We start from the raw sequence: 22,221 nt of genomic DNA, 5'->3' as shown, positions 1-22,221 counted from the left end.
ACATAATTAATAAACACCAATCTACACCAAAATCGTTAATAATTACCAATTCACACCAACATAATTAATAAACACCAATCTACACCAAAATCGTTAATAATTACCAATCCACACCAACATAATTAATAAACACCAATCTACACCAAAATCGTTAATAATCACCAATTCACACCAACATAATTAATAAACACCAATCTACACCAAAATCGTTAATAATTACCAATTCACACCAACATAATTAATAAACACCAATCTACACCAAAATCGTTAATAATTACCAATCCACACCAACATAATTAATAAACACCAATCTACACCAAAATCGTTAATAATTACCAATCCACACCAACATAATTAATAAACACCAATCTACACCAAAATAGTTAATAATCACCAATTCACACCAACATAGTTAATAAACACCAATCTACACCAAAATCATTAATAATTACCAATTCACACCAACATAGTTAATAAACACCAATCTACACCAAAATAGTTAATAATCACCAATTCACACCAACATAGTTAATAAACACCAATCTACACCAAAATCATTAATAATTACCAATTCACACCAACATAGTTAATAAACACCAATCTACACCAAAATCGTTAATAATTACCAATTCACACCAACATAATTAATAAACACCAATCTACACCAAAATAGTTAATAATTCCAATCCACACTAAAATGGTTCACAATAGATACCAAGCAATACAAAAACAATGAATAAATTGCAATCAATGTCAAAATGGTTAAAAAAAAATACCAACCAACACTGATAACCCTAATAATAATGATAAATGAGACGAGAAAATAAAACTCGATTTTCGGGGTTGACCGGGTTTCTTTAAATAGATAAGACGATCAATATTTTATAAACGAATTTCATGGCCTGGGCAGTAATTCTCAGCCTGACTTCTGGTTTCTAGCCGAGGAAATAATGAAGGTGAAAAGAGCCCAGTTTGCAGGAACAGCCCATCCGAGAGCAGCGCGATGGGACTAACAGATGAATTTGGGGAACTGGACCTGTGAGCGGGTGTATCAGCCCCTCACCAGCTATATTAATGTCTGCTCACTGTGGATGAAGTAAAAGATTCTGACAAATACCTCCTTCCGATCTACATTAACGCTACATAGACAGGCCATCCAGTAGGGGTCTTCAGAAGGAGCTATGAAGGGCAGATAGGACTGGACTTTCTTATTGTTTTGGATCTCATAGGCAATAGGTCGTCTCCCAATACATACTTTGCCCTCAAAATAAGCATCTATGGTGCCATGTGATGGAAGAGAGCACCTCACCCTGGGACACTTGGGATCCCTGTTAAACGCCTCCTGAAAAGCCTCCCTTACAGCTATTGACAAAGCATCTCTGGTCCAGATGTTTGCTTCCGTGAGGGTCTTGGGCTCGTATTCCTCTGTAGCCTCACTGAGCAATGTGACTGATCTTCTCGGGGCTCCAGGCCGGGTGCGGGTGCCCCTCTGCGTCACCCTGTATTGGACATGGACCACACCCGGGGGCAAGTGTCTTCTGTCGGAGCTCATGGCTCCCACCACTACGGTGCCGCTCTGGACCAGCTCGATGAAGCGGTAGATGTTGTGGCAGCCCTTAACCAACCGACCGCACATACTGTAGCCATCATAGTGCTGGAAAGCGCTCTCCAAAATGACCATCCTCCAGGGATGGCTGGACATAGGGGCTGGAGAAAGACAAAGAAGCAAATTACTGAAACCACTCACAGCTACTGAAAAAAATCAAATCCCATGGACACTACCCCATGTTAACAGGAAGCCGCCTTCTGGGCTTCTCCTCGGTTACCCGATCTGAATGTCTGGTTATGGCACGTCCCAGCAAATGTCCCGATTAAAACAGTAATTTCAGTTGCTGCATGTACTCCCACTCCACCCCATACTCTTCATATTGCCTTCGGTTAATCGGATGTATCGAGAAACTGAAATGGAGATTGAGTAATTTAAATAACTATGTGTATATACATATATGAGAGAAATGCCGAATGCTGGTATTCGACTCCAGTCAGTTCATGGAGAAATAGAATGGCTAAGTGGTTTGCTATTCATTCCAAAATATTTACGACGCAAACAAAATAAGTGCAATGCTCCCGATCTCTAGTGAGTTGGCTGGTATAATTTATACTTTTACAGAAGTTAAGTGACATTTGGATAGAGATGGCTTTGGAAAAAAAAAATCACCTGACGCAGTTCTGACGCATCCAAAGGCGTTCCTCACCAAAGTGCTGAGCCTTTCAACTGTATCTGCATTGCGGAAGGTGGCCCTCCATCTCCATGTAACGGTTTCGAACCTGTCCCTCTGATCATCTATTGGGAAAGCCGCTCCTGCCCGTTACCTGGAGGGTTTGGACATGAGTTGCAATCAGTTACCTCCCTATTTCAGCTGGGGAGACAGCGGGAAGGTGAATTTGGGGGAATATTGGGCTGAACTCCCTTTCCCCATCAGCGCCTTCCTTCGGCGTCTCGATGACCAAGTGAGCTCTCATTATGTCCACTGTCTCCTGGGCAGCAAGCCCTTCTCGTTCGGTGATGGCGCTGGGGTGGAGTTTTGTGCTGATGAGTATTTGTATGGATCAGAGGAACCCGGATCCAATGAGATCCAATTCTACGTGGCTTATGGGGAGATAAGTACGAGAGTGAGCAAGAAAGCGCTTCTAGCTTTACTGAAACTCATCTTCGAATCGAAACCCCGACCGTTTCTTAAAAACACCCAGGAGTGTTTAAAAGGTCTGGATCATCATCTAAAGAGGCTGGAGATGCAGGGTATGTCCGGCTCTCTGCCTAGGCGTTTCCCGATCTACCTATCCATCCATCAACATGCCTTACTATCATTCTGTATATCGCATTGACCCTCAGTCACCATTCGCCTTGCAGTAGCTTGTCTCCGTCTCTCCTTTTCCCTACCCCCCTCTCTTCGCCTTTTTCTACCTTTCGATTCCCTTTTAACTACCTCGCTGTTCCCCTTCATCTACCTCTTCGCTTTTATCAACACATCTCTCCTTCCCACGTTATCTACCTCTCTCCCCTTTATCACTATCTCTCTTACCTTTTATTTCTCGCGCCCTTTGTCTCTAATGCCCTTTAGTCACCTCTCCTCATTTATCTATTCCCCTTTATCTACCTCGGGCTTCCTCATTATCTACCTCTGTTTCCCTTTACCTACCTCCCTCCTCTTGTATTTATCTTCCCCCCTTCATTGATCTCTAGTCCCCTTTAACGACTTCAACATTCCCCTTTACCTACCTCTGTTCCTCTTTCCCTGCTTCCCCCTCTATCTTTCATTCCCTTTTTTTTATTTACCCCTCTTTATCTACCTCTCTCCCCCTTTATCCACTTAATTCTCTCATCTTCATCCTTCATTTTCATTTCTTGTCTATCGACCTTTCTTTTATCGCGCGCTGACATTTCCCTTTATTTTTGTTTATCGGATTTGGTTACATTATTAATCAGATTACTTTCCCTTAGCTTCTTGCCTATTTCTATTTGTTCTTACCTTAAATTGCTTTGACGGTTCCTCTTTTCCTGTTAATCCCCCAGCTTGGTGTATTTATTGTTTATTTTGCTTCTGTGGGCGTTAATAAATTGAGCATCATTCAGTGCGCAGCTTTGAGCTCAATCGCATTAGCTATCAATGGAATAGATTATTTCATAATATGGAAATGTTTCAGAGTATCGAGGTTTGTTTGATAAACTGGCAAATTGACCCATGCGTCAGATCCTGAACGTAAAGAGAAGGGATTTATTCCCCTGTATTATATTCAGCCTTGTCTTTAACTCTCTCTGCCCCATGGAGAGCAGCCGAATTATTATTTGGACCATTTTGGTTGTGAACGGAGTAAAATACAAAGAGATCGAAGTTTTTATTTTTTTTTACCTTTTCTTATGAAAAGTAAAAATCAAATCGCGTTTTTTTTTAAACTTAGTCATTTGTGACAATGTAGTTCCCGACGACAGCCCCTCGGTTTGAGAGGATTAAAATAGCTAACTAACTTGCAGTGTTTTAAATAGATGCTCCCGTTATAACATTCAACACAATCTTAACTGTATAATCAGAGGAGCGGTTGGAAAATATGCTGTTTATATGTCGGGTTTATGTTGCATATATCTGCAAGTGTTTTAACTGAGCAGGAGTCACAAGCGGGCGGTAGAGGACTGGGGAAGGTGCAAAAAAAAAACCTGCCTCCCTTGTTGCGCATTACCTGGAGAGCCGGTAAATGCAGCATCCATGGTTCAAAAGTAACTTCGGTTCAGAGTTTGGGACTAGTCTGTCTTAAAAGCACACAGCACAAACCGTTCCCCTGCTCCTTCCCTGCTGCTGATGTTTCCTTTTCAAGTATGTATTCAATCCCTTTTTGTCCTGGTCAATATCTATCCCTCAATCAACATCACACAAAAAAATCATGATTATCACAATGTTGTTTGTGCGAGTTTGGGGTGTGTAAATCAGCTGCTGCGTTTCCGACAACAGTGACTATACTTCAAAAGTAACTTAATTGGCTGTATAGAGCTGTGAGACCAGCTGGCCATGAAAAGCATTATATAAATACATAATAATATAGTAAAAGCAAAATCCTGTAGATGCTGGAAATCTGAAATAAAAACAAAAAGTGCTGGAAATACTCAGCAGGTCTGGCAGCATCTGTGGAGAGAGAAGCAGAGTTAACCTTTCAAGTAAGTGACCCTTCATCAGAACTGGGAAAGGTTAGAGATGTAGCAGGTTTTAAGCAAATGAAACAGGGGTGGGGCAAAAGAGAACAAAAGGGAAGGTGTTGATAGGACAGAGAATAACTGACAAGGAGGTGATGGGCAAAGGCAAAGGGTGTGTTAATAGTGTGGTGAAAGACAAAGCGTTAGTGCAGAGAGGGTGCTAAATGACGGAATAATGAACAGCCCCGGCCAAAAGTACAAACATGAAAAAAAGTGTGCAGGCACATGGTAAAAAGAAATTGATGAAACAAACTAAAATAAAATAAACATTAAAAAATAACTAAAAATAAAAAAGGGGGGGGGGCAGTCATGCTATATAAATGCAAGTCTTTTTGAACGATATCATCGAATCTGCTTCCATCACCTTTTCAGGAAGTGCATTCCACATCATGCCAACTTGCTGCATAAAAAACTCTCCAACTTTGGTTCTTTTGACAATTATCTATAAATAATATATGTTCAGCACTAAAAACATAATACAACATAGTCAGAATAATCACAATGGTCATAAAATGCCTCCAACATAAATAATAATGACTAGCACCCTGCAATATGTGATCATTATAATGAGTAGCGAATAGATTCATTTTGAAGGTTGTTATGTGAGGTAGATTTCAAAAGCAAAAAACAAATGCTACCAATCAGGCTGTATCATGAGAACATTTATAGGTATTTTGTCATTTATTGATATATTGGGTTTTGCTAAATGGATTGTTAGTGTAAACTGGGGTTTGGTGTCAGAAACAGTCATGGCAACTGTATCTGGAAGAATATTCCTTTTCAGAGTGTGATTGCACTACTTTGTGGATGTAATTGGTTTTGCCGGAATGGGATGGGGTTGGGAATTTGAATGCAATGTACCAAAAGTGGAAAATAACCAATTAGAATGGAGAAGAACCTTGAGCCTTAAATGTTTAATTCATGAGGAAGAAAAACAAATTGACCAATGGATCAATGTAGCCAACATTAGCTTGATAGCTTAATCATCACAGCAAAATATACAAGAAATATTAGAATAGATTATATATAGTCCGTATGTGATATTATCAGTAGAAAACTGTGGAAGTTACAAATTACTGGAAAAACAGCTTTTATCGATGTATTACAGAACTTGGAAGAATTAGTCTCTGTTTCCTAGGACGTCCCTTCCTTTCCCAAAGATACTGGCTCATGCTAGGATTCCAACAGCCCTCTGACACCTCACCCATTCTTTACATGTGAACAGCAGGTTATTGTTCATAGAGTATATCACACTCAATCCTATCCTCACCTAGAGCTTTCACATTGCAAGCATTATAGTCTACCTAGATTTTCAGATGAAGTAGTGAAGCCAATGAAGTACTTTTGAAATGTAGTCACTGTTGTAGTGTAGGAAGCATGACAGTTAATTTGTGCACAGCAAGCTCCCACAAACAGCAGTGTGATAATCACCAGGTAATTTGTTTTGATGATGTTGGTTGATGGATAAATAACAACTATAATTCAGAATGAACTTCTTTGAAATAGTGCCAATGAGATCTTTTATGTTCACCTGAAAGGACAAACAGGCCTCGGTTTAACGTCTCACCTGAAAGACGGCAGTTCCAGGTGTGCAACTGTCCCTCAATAATGCACTGAAGTGTCAGCCTATATTTGGTGCTGAAAAATCCAGAGTGAAGCTCGAACCCAAAAATTTCTGACTGAGAGGAGAGAGTGATACCACCAAGCCATGACTAACACTATCTTTATGAGAGTGACTGCCCATGACATCAAGGCAGCATTTGACTGAGTTTGGCATCAAGGAGCCCTAGTAAAACTGAGGTCAATGGGAATCAGGGGGAAAACTCTCCGCTGGTTGGAGTCATACCTAGCGCAAAGGAAGGTGGTTGGGGTTGTTGGAGGTAAGTCATTTGAGCTCCAGGACATCACTGCAGGAGTTCCTCAGGGTAGTGTCCTAGGCCCAACCATCTTCAGCTGCTTCATCAATGACCTTCCTTCAATCATTAGGTCAGAAGTATGGATGTTCGCTGATGACTGCACAATGTTCAGCACCATTCGTGACTCCTCAGATACTGAAGCAGTCTGTGTAGAAATGCAGCAAGACTTGGACAATATCCAGGCTTGGGCTGATAACATTCGCGCCACACAAATGCCAGGCAATGACCATCTCCAACAAGAGAGAATCTAACCATTTCCCCTTGACATTCAATGGCATTACCATCGCTGAATCCCCCACTATCAACATCCTAGGCGCTACTATTGACCAGAAACTGAACTGGAGTAGCCATATAAATACCGTGGCTACAAGAGCAGATCAGAGGCTAGGAATCTACAAACTCACCTCCTGACTCCCAAAAGCCTGTCCACCATCTACAAGGCACAAGTCAGGAGTGTGATGGAATACTCTCCACTTGTCTGGATGGGGCAGCTCCAACAATACTCAAGAAGCTCGACACCATCCAGGACAAAGCAGCCCGCTTGATTGGCACTTCATCTACAAACATTCACTCCCTCCACCACCGACGCACAGTGGCAGCAGTGTGTACCATCTGCAAGATGCACTGCAGCAATGCACCAAGGCTCCTTAGACAGCACCTTCCAAACCCACGACCTCTACCACCTCGAAGGACAAGAGCAGCAGACGCATGGGAACATCACCACCTGCAAGTTCCCCTCCAAGTCACACACCATCCTGATTTGGAACTGTTTGGCCGTTCCTTCAGTGTCGCTGGGTCAAAATTCTGGAACTCCCTCCCTAACAGCACTGTGGGTGTAGTTACACCCCAAGGACTGCAACGGTTCAAGAATGCAGCTCACCACCACCTTCTCAAGGGCAATTAGAGATGGGCAATAAATGCTGGCATAGCCAGTGACGCCCACATCCCATGAATGAATTAAAAAAAAATCATCAAGATGAAGATGTTGGACATTGATTCATAAGTTTGTGGACAATATGAAGTTTTGCACAAATATTAGGACTGTGAAGATAGTAAGCGAACACAAGTAGATCTCAATGTGTTGGAGGAATGCACCCATCACTGACAAGTGCAGTACTATGCATGTGGCCAAGACCAACACTAAGGGCTGGATTTTTCCGCCGGCGGCTATAAAAGATGGTGGCCCGCATGAGCACCTTTTACTCTGCGGAGCTGCCGCGATATTATACACTCATTAACATGGCCGGGGCAGACCGCCACAACCTTCCCCCCCCCCCACAACGCCAACGTGGAGGAGGCGGGCGAGCCATCCCTGGTAAAGTCATCCAGCGCCATTGTGCAGGCAACGGGGCCATTTTTAAAGGGCTTCCAGCCCTTACATTTACTTTACGTTTTTAAAGGGACATTGCTTTAAAATGTATTACAAATAAATAAATGTTCCCAGCACCTCTCCCACCTCCCCAATAAATTTACATTTCATCCCTTGTCCTCTTCCCCACCCCCCCAAAATACTCACATTTTGTACCTTTACCACTTCCCATCACCACCTAGATCAATTAGGTAAGTTTGATCCCGCTCCCCCCCCCCTCCCCCGCACCGAGAAACCTACCTCCTACCCCCTTCCCATAGGTGTCGTGCCTCGTTTCCCTGGATGGGGATCCGAAGGCACGTTAGTGCTGGCCGCCAGGATGAAGATCGTGGCTGCACATTAGGAGGTGATGGGAAATTCATGAATGCAAGTATTATTTTACATATTTAAATTGAGGTCCCGTTACTGAGTGGTGGGGGGGGCTGCCATGAGGCCTCGCTGCCACCAGCAAAATCGGGATGGGCCCTGCAGGCATCAAGGTCCGTGGCAGGCCTCATCTGGGGCAATCTTCATGCACCACCCCCCCCCCTCCCCGCCCCACCACAGATCCTGACGTCGAGGTCCCTATACAATCCAGCCCTAGGTATATATTCATCTTATAGAGAATGGAACTAAATCTTGTGGGAAAAGAAAAAGATCTTGTGGGCATAGTTCATAACACTCGAAGGGTTCACAACCAATGTCTTGAAGCTATATCTAAAAGGAATAGGTTATTGGGCTGCGTTCACAGGACTATCCATAATAAAACTAATTTTGTCCTTGTACAAGAGCTTGGTTAGACCTCATTCAAAATACTGCAAACAGTTTGGATCCCCTCATTGGTGGGCGATATTGAGGCTTTGGAAAAAATTCAGAGGAGGGCCACAAGATTCAATCCCAGTCTAACATCTTAGCTACCCAAATAGGCTTAAAAATCTGGACTTGCATATTCTGGAGCAATGCAGGCGATTTCATCGAAATCTGTAAAATAATGAAGGAACTATATTGTATCCATGTTGAATATTCCTGATTTTTCTTCCCTAATTGGCTCAGGTTTTAAATCTTATTTTTCATCTCATTCAGATGGTCTCACAGCTGCTGGTGGGTAGGGTTTGTCCGAATCATGCCTAGAGTCTTTTTCCTCGGATGGTGATGGCAAACACGAGGGGACATAGCTTTAAGTTGAGGGGTGATAGATATAGGACAGATGTCAGAGGTAGTTTCTTTACTCAGAGAGTAGTAGGGGCGTGGAACGCCCTGCCTGCAACAGTAGTAGACTCGCCAACTTTAAGGGCATTTAAGTGGTCATTGGATAGACATATGGATGAAAATGGAATAGTGTAGGTCAGATGGTTTCACAGGTCGGCGCAACATCAAGGGCCGAAGGGCCTGTACTGCGCTGTAATGTTCTATGTTCTATGTTCTATGTTCTAACTGTTTCATTCCTGTCTGACGTTTTCAAATGGGGGTACTGGAGTGGGAATTCTAGTTCATTTTTTTCACCATTTCCCAACCCCAAGGTCAATTGTAACACACCAACAAGCACGAGCTAACTCAGCAGACATTGGGGATAAAGCTGATCGGTACTTGCTTTACACAGTAATTTTACTTGAATACCTTTTGATAATCCATCTCCCTGTGATTTTGTTGTCATGTTGACTCTTGGTCATCTTTATAATGGTTAATCTGTTTCCTTATGTTGAATAGATGCCGCAGTCCAACAGTTGTTCAAAGCAGTCGCTCAGAATGATTGGAAAACTCTCCTCTCCTTTCTCAACAAAGAAAACTTTAGTGAGTCAGAATCCAACCCAGGAGATAGTGAGATACAGTTGGATGCATTTGTGAGGAATGAGAATGGCTTCACACTTCTTCACCAGGCGGCTTGTGCGAACAGACCAGAGATGATAGACTTTCTGTGGTATCTCTCTGACTCTTGGGAGTGTCTGGTGGATCTGATCATTAACCCTCCATGGTGCCCAAAATGGCCTATTGAGATGCTTCAACAAAGGCCAGTTGATAGTGGGTTAGTGGGCCATATTACTGGTAAGAATGCTGTGCAACTAGCAGAGATATTAGGATACCACAATGTGGTGGAGGCATTAAGTGCCAAAGTAAATCTTCAGTCTTCCTTATTGGACATTCATTGTGCTGTGAAGTTCAAAGACACTGAATGGCTGAGGAGCATCATCTTAGCATCTGAATCGATAAAGACTATTGTCAATAACTGTGTAGATAACATGGTCACTCCACTATGGTTGGCTTGCACTCAAGGGGATTTAGAGACTGTGAAGCTTTTAATAGACCTGGGAGCAGACACCACCATGAATTCCATGAATGAGCAGGAACAAACTCTCCTGCACAGAGCAGTGTGCTTTGGAAACACAACAGTGGTTCAACATCTCATTGAGGGCAATTATCTTGGGGTAGATGTCAAAGACAAATATGGTTGCACTCCATTGTATTACGCTTTGCACCTCAACCTTCCAAGAATGTTCAAGCTACTCATGATGTATGGGGCTGATTTGGATTTTCAGTGTGTTAACCCCCAAACGCTAATTACAGACTCAGCCAGACTCCTCCTGGAACGCTTGGAGTTTCAGCACCTGAGACAGCTCTTGCTAGAGTGCCCACAGCTGGAAGCAGAGATAGATGATCTTCCTGTAGAATTGGGTGAAAGCAATTCTATCATTGGACTGCCTACCAGGATCGTGTCATGGCCCTTTCGTCTTACAGGATCTGCTGTACTCTGTAACTCCTGGATACAGGGAATTCCCAGTGCTTCCAGAAAACAGAGATCTCAGTCGAATATTCGTTATTACTTTGATTTGCCTGATTTCTGATTGTTATTATTAAACTTTTTCTTAGGAACATAGAAACAAAGGAAGAAGAAAAGGCCATTCAGCCCCTCAAACATTCAATTAGACCATGTTCCACCATTCATCTAGACCTAAACTTCATTAACCTGCCTTGTTTCCTTATGTGTCAATACTCTTACCCAGCAAAAATATATCAATCTCATATCTGATATTTTCAATTGACCCTCAGCCTCAACAGCTTTTGGGGGACAGAGTTTCTGTTTTTTACTATTCTTTGTGTGAAGAGGTTCTTTCTGACATCAACCCTGAATGGCCTTGCTCTGATTTGAAGGTTGTTCTTCTTTGTTCTGGACTTGCCCATTTAATTTTTCTCTATCTGCCCTGCCTTTAATCATCTTAAACTCAATTAGTTTTTACTCTTCTATACTCAATGGAATATTGGTCTAGTCTGTGCAAACTGTCCTCATAATTCAATCCTCTAAACCCCGGTATCATTATGGTGAATCTGCACTGCACCCCCACCAAGGTCAAAATATCATTCCTGAGGTCTCAGCTCACCATACTGCTGTTCACTCTAACCCTGCACCAGGGTTCATTTTTAACTCAATCCTAGTAGAATAAAACTTGCATTTCTATAGCACCTTTCATGAGCTCATGAGATCCCAAAGTACTTTACAGCCAATATTAGTTCAGCCAATATAGTCACAATTGTAATATAACATGACAGGCAGTTTGTGCACAGCAAGATTACCTATCTCAGCATTGTTGTTTGAGGGATAAATGATGGCCAAGACACTGGGAAGAACCTTTATAATGAAATTATTTATGTCCACCTGAGGCATTTTAACATTTAATTCTGAAGGTGTCATCTCTGACAATGCAGCACTCCCTCAGTGCTGCACTAGATTGCCAGCCTAGAGTTTGTACTGACGCCTCTGGACTGGGACTTGACCCTCTAAGGGTGCTGTCAAGAGCCACAACTGACAGTTTGTGCAAATTATCCATTTGCGAGTATTTCCAGCTGCTTAAATCCTCAATAAAAAAAATGACACCATTTATCAATCTATTGCCATTGTCATGGATATATTTAATCTTTAATTACTCACAGCGCCTATTTTGAAAAGAGCATGTGGCTACAGGGAATGAAATGGAAGCTGTTTTAAGAATGCAGGAGAACAGACACCAAAAATAGAGATTTGTCCAACACTCACAAAAAGTAAAGACTACGCACTGCTCCACTCAACAAATACTTAATTGTGTGATGCAATACCACTGGCTAACTCCAAGGTATGATAGCATAGTGGTTATGTGGGCTAGTAATCCAGAGGTCTCGACTAAGGACCTGGAGACATGAGATCAGATCCCTCCACAGCAGCTGGGGAGTTTAAATTCAGCTAATAATAAATGTGGAATATAAAGCTGATATCAGGAATGTTGACCATGAATCCACTGGACTGACATAAAAGAAATGTGGTTCACTAATGTCCGTGAGGCTGTTCTTACTTGGTCTGCCCTATATGTGACTCCAGACCCACAGCAATGTGATTGACTCTTAACTGTTCTCTGAAGAAGTCTCACAAGCTATTCAAGAACCACCACTTTCTCTAGGGCAGTTAGAGATGGGCAATAAGTGCTGGCTTTGCCAGTGATGCCCATGTCCTGTGATTGAATTAAAAAAAAAATTATCTTGCTAACTCACTGACTCAGACTGTTCACAATCTTGGTATCCTGTTTGATTGCCAAACTGAGTTTGTGACGCCATACCCTCTTCACCACTTATTTCCTCCAATGTAATATTGCCCATCCCCCATCCTCACCTCAGCCCAAATGCTGCTGAAACCCTCATCATGCCCTTATTAAGCTCCAGACTTCACCATTCCAATGTTTTCCTGACTGGCCACCAGTCTTCTACCCTCCATAAACTTAAGCTGAAAATTCTGATGCGTATATCCAAATCCCATCCGCCCATCACCACAACCCAACCCCCATCCACAGTACCACTGCCAGCCTACATTGGCTCTCAGTTCTCTAGTATCTCTAATTAAAGATTTTCAACCCTATGTTTAATTCCCTCTGTGGCTTCCCACTCCCTTTTTAACCTCCCCCGTCCCTACAACAGTCTGAGAACTCTGCATTTCAATGATTCTGGCATTTTGTGCATCCCCCTCTCCCTTCATCCCATAATGGGTAGCTGTGCCTGCAGTTGTCTATGCCCCATGTTCTCGAATTCCCTCCTTAAACCTCTCATCTCACCATCTCCCTTTTTTTTTATTATTTCATGGGATGTGAGTATCGCTGGCAAGGCTAGCATTTGTTGCCCATCCCCTATTGCCCTTGAGAAGGGGGTGGTGAGCTGTAAGAGGCCAGAGTTAGAGGAACGTAAGGGGTAATTTTGGCCAAATACTTAACGCACTAACAAGATAAAGAAGGGGCCAAGATTGGATCTTAAGCTGCAATATCGGTTTAACCCGCATTTAGTGCAAGAAGCCATCTTGGTAAAAGAGTTAAAACCACCGCTAGGAACAGTTGCTCGGAAGATCATTAAGGAGATTATTGGCAATTAAACTGCCTGCTAGCGTTGTTACGACTAGGTTAGAAAGGTGTCTAGGGTTCCCTCTCAGTCGTCACCTGGTCTTACTGTAACAGGGTTTGATTTTAAACACACCGTGTTTTACGCTCCCCCTTGGTGAATCCTTCTTCACCACTTTCCAATTATAAGGCAAAGAAATGACCACAATCAAGCTTTCTTAGGTTTAAAGAAGAAAGATTGAAATTTATTAAAACTTAAACTTAAACTCTAATTTGGTTTACGCCTACAGATACACAACGCACCCACGCTAACATGCATACACAATACGCACATGCAAATAGAGACAGAAAAGAGCAGAAGAAAAATAAAGTGGAAAGGTTTGAGACAATTTCTGAAGAGTGTTTTATGTTACTGTGTTTCGAGCTCGCTGTAGAGTCCTTGATCGTAGGTAGTCTTGCTTTTCTTTGGGACCCAGTATTCTTCTTAAACCTTGTTCAATGTAGAAGACTTTTCTCTCTTGGGGTTCATGTGTCTTCAGTGGGTTTTGGAGTTCAGTGAGAATGAGATAGGAGCAGACAGGAGAGAGGTCTTCTCAGCCCAGGAGCAAACAGCTTTCTGTCTTCCAACACTGTTTCTCCAATTTAAAACTCTTAGTTCAAATTCTGCAACAGCCAGTTAGTCATGTGTCTAAACTGGTCTGACCACGTCCGTTCTGTGTATTGGGAGCAGGGTATCGCTCCTTTGTTCCAACACTGTCTGCTAGTATGCAAAAATGTCTTTCCGGCCAGGGGCCTGCAACCCCTTGTAATAGGCCTTCTCTTCTTCCCAACAAAAATTTGAGATTTAGTGTCTAGGTGGCGAAATTAATGTGCCTCGTTCTTGGCAGGTGAGGGCCTGCATGACAGCATGCATGAAAGAGCTGCACAACATTTTGGTGAATAATGCTTTATTGAATAACATCTCCTAATAACGACTAGCTGAACAAAAGTAAACAAGTCACGACTGGGAATTTCAAGCCAAACTCGGCTTCCAATGTTCACTTGCTGATTGAGATCAACTGATTGCATTGCATTTGAAGAAGACTTTTGAGACACATCAGGAGACTTTCTGTGACACTTTGACGAGACTTCACTAACACTCTTATTAAGATTTTCCCCAGATTTTCTCTCAGGACTTCACCTAAAAAGAATGAGTGCTGTGCTACTCTACTTTATTGGACACCTTAGGGGAGCCACAAGGGAGGACTTGGTCCTGGACATCTTGCCCCGGGTCTCCTTTGTTGTGTGTGATGAATTAGAAGAGAAGACGAGGGTGGGCAGCTGCTGCAGGACAGAGGAACAGAAGGGATCTGAGTAGGAGGCCCAATACACCCAGGGCCTTCAGATGGCCACCACTCTGAGATTCATATGATACTACTGCCTGACCAATGCAGGAGGAGGCTGTCCTTTACCAAGGAGGTCATTATAGAGATCTGTAGTCTCATGGAATGAAGATTCAGATCTCACAGCATAGCTGTGATCAGATTGCCTGTGGCAGTCAATGTCACAGTAGCACTTAGTTTTCATGCTACTGGAACATTCCAGGGTACCTGGAATGGTATATAAGTCACAAATTGCAATCCTCTGTGCATTTCTGCATCAAGGAGCTCTCTGCAGCTGTGTAGATCGGAATATAGGAAACAGGAGCAGGAGGAGGCCATTCAGCCCCTTGAGCCTGCTCTGCTATTTAACTAGATCATGGCTGATCTTCTACCTCAATGCTAGTTTCCCGCACTATCTCCATATCACAGAATTGTTCCAGTGCCGAAGGAAGCCATTCAGCCCATCGTGTCCACATCGGCTCTCTGACAGAGCACCTCCCTCAGTTCCATTCCCCTGCCTTCTCCCCATAACCCTGCACGTTTTTCCTTTTCATATAACTGTCTAATTCCCTTTTGAATGCTTCGATTGAACCTGCCTCCACCACATTCTCAGGCAGTGCATTCCAGACCTTAACCACTCACTGCGTGAAAATGTTTTTCCTCGTGTCACTTTTGCTTCTCTTACCAAATACTTTAAATCTGTGCCCTTTCATTCTCAATCCTTTCAGGAGTGGGAACAGTTTCGCTCTATCTTCTTTGTCCAGACCCCTCATAGAAACATAGAAAATAGGAGCAGCAGTAGGCCATTCGGCCCTTCGACCCTGCTCCACCATTCATTATGATCATGGCTGAACATCCAACTCAGTAGCCTGTTCCCACTTTCGCCCCATACCCTTTGATCCCTTTAAACCCAAGAGCTATATCTAACTCCTTCTTGAGAACATACAATGGTTTGGCCTCAACTGATTTCTGTGGTAGCAAATTCTACAGGCTCACCACTCTCTGGGTGAAGTAATTTCTCCTCATCTCAGCCCTGAAAGGTTTACCCCGTATCCTTAGACTATGACCCCAGGTTCTGGACTCCCCCACCATCGGGAACATCCTTCCTGCATCTACCCTGTCAAGTCCAGTTAGAATTTTATAAGTTTCTATGAGATTCCCCCCTCACCCTTCTGAACTCCAGCGAATATAATCCTAACTGACTCAATCTCTCCTCATATGTCAGTCACGCCATCCCAGGAATCAGTCTGGTAAACCTTCGCTGCACTCCCTCTATAGCAAGAACATCCTTCCTCAGATAAGGAGACCAAAACTGCACACAATATTCCAGGTGTGGCCTCACCAAGGCCCTGTATAATTGCAACAAGACATCCCTGCTCCTGTACTCGAATCCTCTCGCTATGAAGGCCAACATACCATTTGCCTTTTTTACTGCCTGTTGGACCTGCATGCTTACCTTCAGCGACTGGTGTACGAGAACACCCAGGTCTCGTTGCATATTCCCCTCTCTCAGTTTATAGCCAGATAATAATCTGCCTTCCTGTTTTTGCTACCAAAGTGGATAACCTCACATTTATCCACATTATACTGCATCTGCCCACTCACTCAACTTGTCCAAATCACCCTGAAGCCTCTCTGCAACCTCCTCACAACTCACCCTCCCATGTAGTTTGGTGTCATCTGCAAATTTGGAGATATTACATTTAGTTCCCTCATCTAAATCATGAATATATATTGTGAATAGCTGGGGTCCTAGCACCGATCCCTGTGGTACCCCACGAGTCACTGCCTGCCATTCGGAAAAAGACCCGTTTATCCCTACTCTTTGTTTCCTGTCTGCCAACCAATTTTCTATCCATCACAATACACTACCCCCAATCCCATGCACTTTAATTTTACATGCTAATCTCTTATGTGGGACTTTGCCGAAAGCCTTCTGAAAGTCCAAATAAACCACATCCACTGGCTCCCCCACATCAACTCTACTAGTTACATCCTCGAAGAATTCTAGTAGATTTGTCAAGCATGAATACCTCTATCAAATCACCTCTCAGCCTTCTCTTCAAGGAAAATAGTTCTAACTTCTCCAATCTATCATCATAACTGAAATCCCTCATCCCTGGAACCATTCTAATGAATCTTTTCTGTACTCTTTCCAATGCCCTCACGTCATTCCTCAAGTGCGGAGCCCAGAATTGGACACAATACTCCAGTTGAGGCCGAACTAGTGTTTTATACAAGTTCAACATAACTTCCTTGGTCTTGTACTCTATGCCCCTATTAATAAAGACCACTCTCTCAACCTGTCCTGCCACCTTCAATGACTTATGCACATATACACCCAGGTCCCTCTGCTCTTGCACCCCATTTAGAATTGTACCCTTTATTTTATATTGTCTCTCCATGTTCTTCCTACCAAAATGAATCACTTCACATTTCTCTGCATTGAACTTCATCTGCTACCTGTTCACCCATTCCACCAACTTGTCTATGTCCTTTTGGAGTTCTACACTATCCTCCTCACAGTTCACAATGATTCCAGGTTTCATATCATCTGCAAACTTTGAAATATCACTTGATATCTTTAATATCTACATGCATGCTAAACAACAGAAGCAGCATGCTATAGAGAGAGCTAAGCAATCCCACAGCAATGGATCAGACCCAGGTTCTGCAGTCCTACCACATCCAGTTGTAATTGTTTTTCATTTGTTATAGATATAGATAGGTTGAATAAGTGGGCAAAAACTTGGCAGATGGAGTTTAATGTAGGAAAGTGTGAGGTCATGCACTTTGGTAGGAAGAATCAAAAGGCAGACTATTATTTAAATGGAGAGAGACTCCAAAAAAGTGCAGCACAGAGGGATCTGGATGTTCTTGTGCATGAAACACAAAAAGTTAGCATGCAGGTACAGCAAGTAATGAAGAAGGCAAATGGAATTTTGGCCTTTATTGCTAGGAGGTTGGAGTTTAAAAATAGGGAAGTCTTGTTACAACTGTTCAGGTTGTTGGTGAGGCCGCACCAGGAGTAGTGTGTACAGTTTTGGTCCCTGTATTTAAGAAAGGATATACTGGCATTGGAGGCTGTTCAAAAGAGATTCACTAGGCTGATTCCTGAGATGAAGGGGTTGGCTTATCAAGAACGGCTAAACAGGTTAGGCCTTCATTCATTAGCATTTAGAAGAACGAGGGGTGATCTTATTGAAACTTACAAGATTCTGAGGGGGCTTGACAGGGTAGATGTTGAGAAGATGTTTCCACCAGTGGGGGAATTTCAAACTAGGGGACATAGTTACAGAATAAGGGGACACTCATTTAAAACTGAGATGCGAAGGAATTTCTTCTCTCAGAGGTTAGTGAATGTCTGGAATTCTCTACCCCAGAGAGTTGTGGAGGCTAGATCACTGCGTGTATTTAAAGAGGAGGCAGATAGATTTTTGAAATATCGGGGAGTTGAGGGCGATGAGGAGCTGGAACGAAAGAGGAATTGAGGTCTGGGGCAGATCAGCCATGATTTTATTGAATGGCGGGGCAGGCTTGAGGGGCCGAATGGCCTACTCCTGCTCCTATGTTCTGAATGCAATGTGAGCATCACTGGCAAGACCAGCATTTATTGCCTATCCCTAATGGTCTTTGAGAAGGTGTTGACGGCTGCTTTCTTGAACTGCTGCAGTCCATGTAGCATGGGTACACACATAGGTGGGAATTGTACGGGCCACCTGAGGTGAGGGTGGTGAGGGGGGGGGAGGGGGCGGCGTGAGGTGGGTGTGGGCAGCGGTGTGGAGGGCCCATTGCCTCCCTATTGCTCAGTGATTTTCCCAGGGGCAGGATAGGCCAGCTGGGAACAACTTTAACCCCCGGGACCCCTCTCTCCCTGAATTGAATGACCACCCCCACTCACCAGGGCCTTCCAGACTGGCCCCAGTGACCCCACCTCACCTACCATATGATTACTTTGTGTCTGTCTTCACTGAGGAAGATACAAGAAATCTCCCAGAATTAGAGATCCAAGGGACTAAGGAGCATGAGGAATTGAAGGAAATTAGTATTAGCAAGAAGGTTGTATTGGAGAAATTAATGGGGCTGAAGGCTGATAAGTCCCCAGGACCTGATATTCTACATCCCAGAGTGTTGAAACAGGTAGCTATGGAGATAGAGGATGCATTGGTGATCATCTTCCAAAATTCTATTGATTCTGGAATGGTTCCTGTAGATTGGAAGGTCGCAAATGTCAGCCCACTATTTAAGAAGGGAGGGAGAGAGAAAACAGGGAATTACAGACTTGTTAGCCTTACATCAGTAGTAGGGAATATATTTTAATCTATTCTAAAGGATGTTATAAATGGACATTTGGATAATAATGATCTGATTGGGCATAGTCAACATGGATTTATGAATGGGAAATGATGTTTGATGAATCTGTTGGAGTTTTTTGAGGATGTTACTAACAGAATTGATAAAGGGGAGTCAGTGGATGTGGTATACTTGGATTTTCAGAAGGCTTTTGATAAAGTCCCCCACAGGTGGTTGGTTGGCAAAATTAAAGCACATGGGATTGGAGGTGATATATTGGCATGGATTAAGGATTCGTTAACAGGCAGAAAACAGAGAATAGGAATAAATGGGTCATTCTCGTGTTGGCAAGCTGTGACTGGTGGGGTACCGCAAGGATCAATACTTGGACCCCAGCTGTTCACAATATATATCAATGATTTGGATGTGGGGACCAAATTTAATATTTCCAAGTTTGCGGATGACACAAAACTTGGTGGGAATGTGTGTTGTGAGGAAATGGCTTCAAGGGGATTTGGACAGACTTCATGAGTGGGCAAAAACATGGCAGATGGAATAGAATGTGGAAAAATGTAAGGTTATCCATTTTGATAGAAGGAATAGATGTACAGAGTATTTCTTAAATGGTAAGAGATTAGAAAATGTAGATGTACAAAGAGACAAAGAGAGGGCGGCACAGTGGCGCAGTGGTTAGCACCGCAGCCTCACAGCTCCAGGGACCCGGGTTCAATTCTGGGTACTGTCTGTGTGCAGTTTGCAAGTTCTCCCTGTGTCTGCGTGGGTTTCCTCCGGGTGCTCCGGTTTCCTCCCACTGCCAAAAGACTTGCAGGTGATAGGTAAATTGGCTGTTATAAATTGCCCCTAGTGTAGGTAGGTGGAGGGCATATGGGATTATTGTAGGGTTAGTATAAATGGGTGGTTGTTGGTCGGCACAGACTCGGTGGGCCGAAGGGCCTGTTTCAGTGCTGTATCTCTGCATACTACATAGACCGAGGCGTCCTTGTCACAAGTCATTGAAAGCTAACATGCAGGTGCAGCAAGCAATTAAGAAGGCTAATGGTATTTTAGTCTTTATCGTAAGGTGATTTGAGTACAGGAGTAGTGAAGTGTTGCTTCAATTGTATAGAACCTAGGTTAGACTGCACCTGGAGTACTGTGTGCAGTTCTGGTCCCCTTATCTTAGGAAGGATATTATTGCCATAGAGGGAGTGCAACTAAGGTTCTCCAGACTTGTTCCCGGGATGGTGGGACTGTCCTATGAAGAGAGATTGGGGAAACTGGGCCTGTATTCTCTAGAGTTTTAAAAAATGAGAGGTGATCTCATTGAAACCTACAAAATACTAAAAGAGATAGACAGGTGCAGTGTCATGATACTTTTTAAGAATTGATTCACTTAGAAGAGTTTAAAAACTCCATTCCTTCAGTCGTGAGAACTCATATAGATAACCTGAAAGTTTTGAAAAAATGGCAAGCAGCAGAAATTGCTGATGATTTTGAGATTGTGAATAAACCAACCTATTTTGTCCGTTACCCTCATAAACCCGAGAAGGATAGAAAGTGGGAGAGTGAAAGGAAGGCAAGTAGTCGGGGACAAGAAGGAACAAGCTGGGAGTGCCCCAAAATCACCTCCTCAGGTCAGAAAGGAAGGTGCTGAGGTTAGAAGTGAGGTTCGCAAGCCAAAGTGTTATCATTGCAACAAAACGGGTCACCTTCGTTCCGAGTGCTGGAGTTTGTGAGGTAAACCCATAGGACTTGTTTGGGTACACAAAGCTAGGGCAGAGGAAAAGACTCTGACTGAGAGTATAGCAGACCAGACTATAGCTTTAACAACAGCTGTGAAACCAGATACTAAATCTAAAAGGAGGGTAGAAGTTAAGAATAAAATATCTGAGGGTTATAAAGCATTTTTGCCAAAGGGGAGAGATATCCTGTAAATGAGGCAGGAAAACCTATCATTGTACTCAGGGACACAGGAGCAACCCAAACCTTCTTGCTGGGGAAAGATATGAGGTTTCCACCAGAGAGCGCCTTGAACACTAAGGTTTTAGTTAATGGACTTGACAGGGAGTATATACAGCCAGGTCTTACAAAGGATGTGAGACAATTTTGTAGGACATGCCATACCTGTCACATGGTGGGAAAACCACAACCTACCATAAAACCAGAGGATGACGTATTAGTGTTGTTACCATTACAGGACGGTTTAGTGGCCCATATAAAGTGATCAAAAGAGTGGGTAAGGTAGATTACTTGATGGACACCCCTGATTGCCGGAAGAAGAACCGGTTACGTCACATCAATATATTAAAGCAATATTATCACAGGGAGGAGGATAAGACAGTGCAGGTATGTCAGGTAATTGGGAATGTTGAAAAGGAAAAGGATTGTGAGGATGAGGCAGAAGCAGGCTTAGGAAATTCTCAGATTGAACCTCCAACTATCAGATTAATGAATACAGAATGGCTAGGAAAGTTAGACAATATGGTTTGCATTTAGAGGCCAAACAGCGTGAAGTCCTAACCAGGGTTTTCACAACATTTAAAAGGGTTTGTAGGGATAAGCCAGGATGTACAACCTTAGCCACACATGATGTGGATATAGGGGGAACCGTTCCTTTAAAACAACATCCTTACCACTTGAGTCCAGACGAACAGGCCCAAGTGAAAGCAGAAATCCAGTACATGCTGGAAAACAATTTGATCGAACCTAGTCAAAGTTGTTGGATTTCACCAATAGTTCTAGTACCTAAACCTGATGGGTCAACCCGATTTTGTATAGATTATAGAAAGGTCATTGCAGTAACAAAGGCAGACTCCTACCCAATTCCCTGTTTAGAAGACTGTATCGACAGAGTGGGCAGTGCTAAGTTTCTTACCAAGATTGACTTGTTAAAGGGATGCTGGCGGGTTCCTTTGACTCCTCGAGTCAAAGAGCTTTCAGCTTTTGTAACACCTGATGGTCTTTATCAGTGCCGGGTGATGCTATTCGGGCTAAAAAATGCCCCAGCCACTTTTCAAAGATTAATGAATCAGGAGGTAGTCAGTGTGCCCAACTGTATAGTGTATCTCAATGATGTACTAATATACAGTAACACTTGGCAAGAACATTTAAACCAATTAAAACTTTTGTTTAAAAAGTTACAAGCGGTGGACTTAGTGGTAAATTTGGAAAAAAGTGTATTTGGAAAGGCAAGAGTAACTTACCTCAGGCACAT

Source organism: Heterodontus francisci, chromosome 2, assembly GCF_036365525.1.
Source record: "Heterodontus francisci isolate sHetFra1 chromosome 2, sHetFra1.hap1, whole genome shotgun sequence".
Lineage (NCBI taxonomy): Eukaryota > Metazoa > Chordata > Chondrichthyes > Heterodontiformes > Heterodontidae > Heterodontus > Heterodontus francisci.
The sequence above is the reverse complement of the archived record's forward strand: the minus strand, read 5'-3'. Positions refer to the sequence as shown.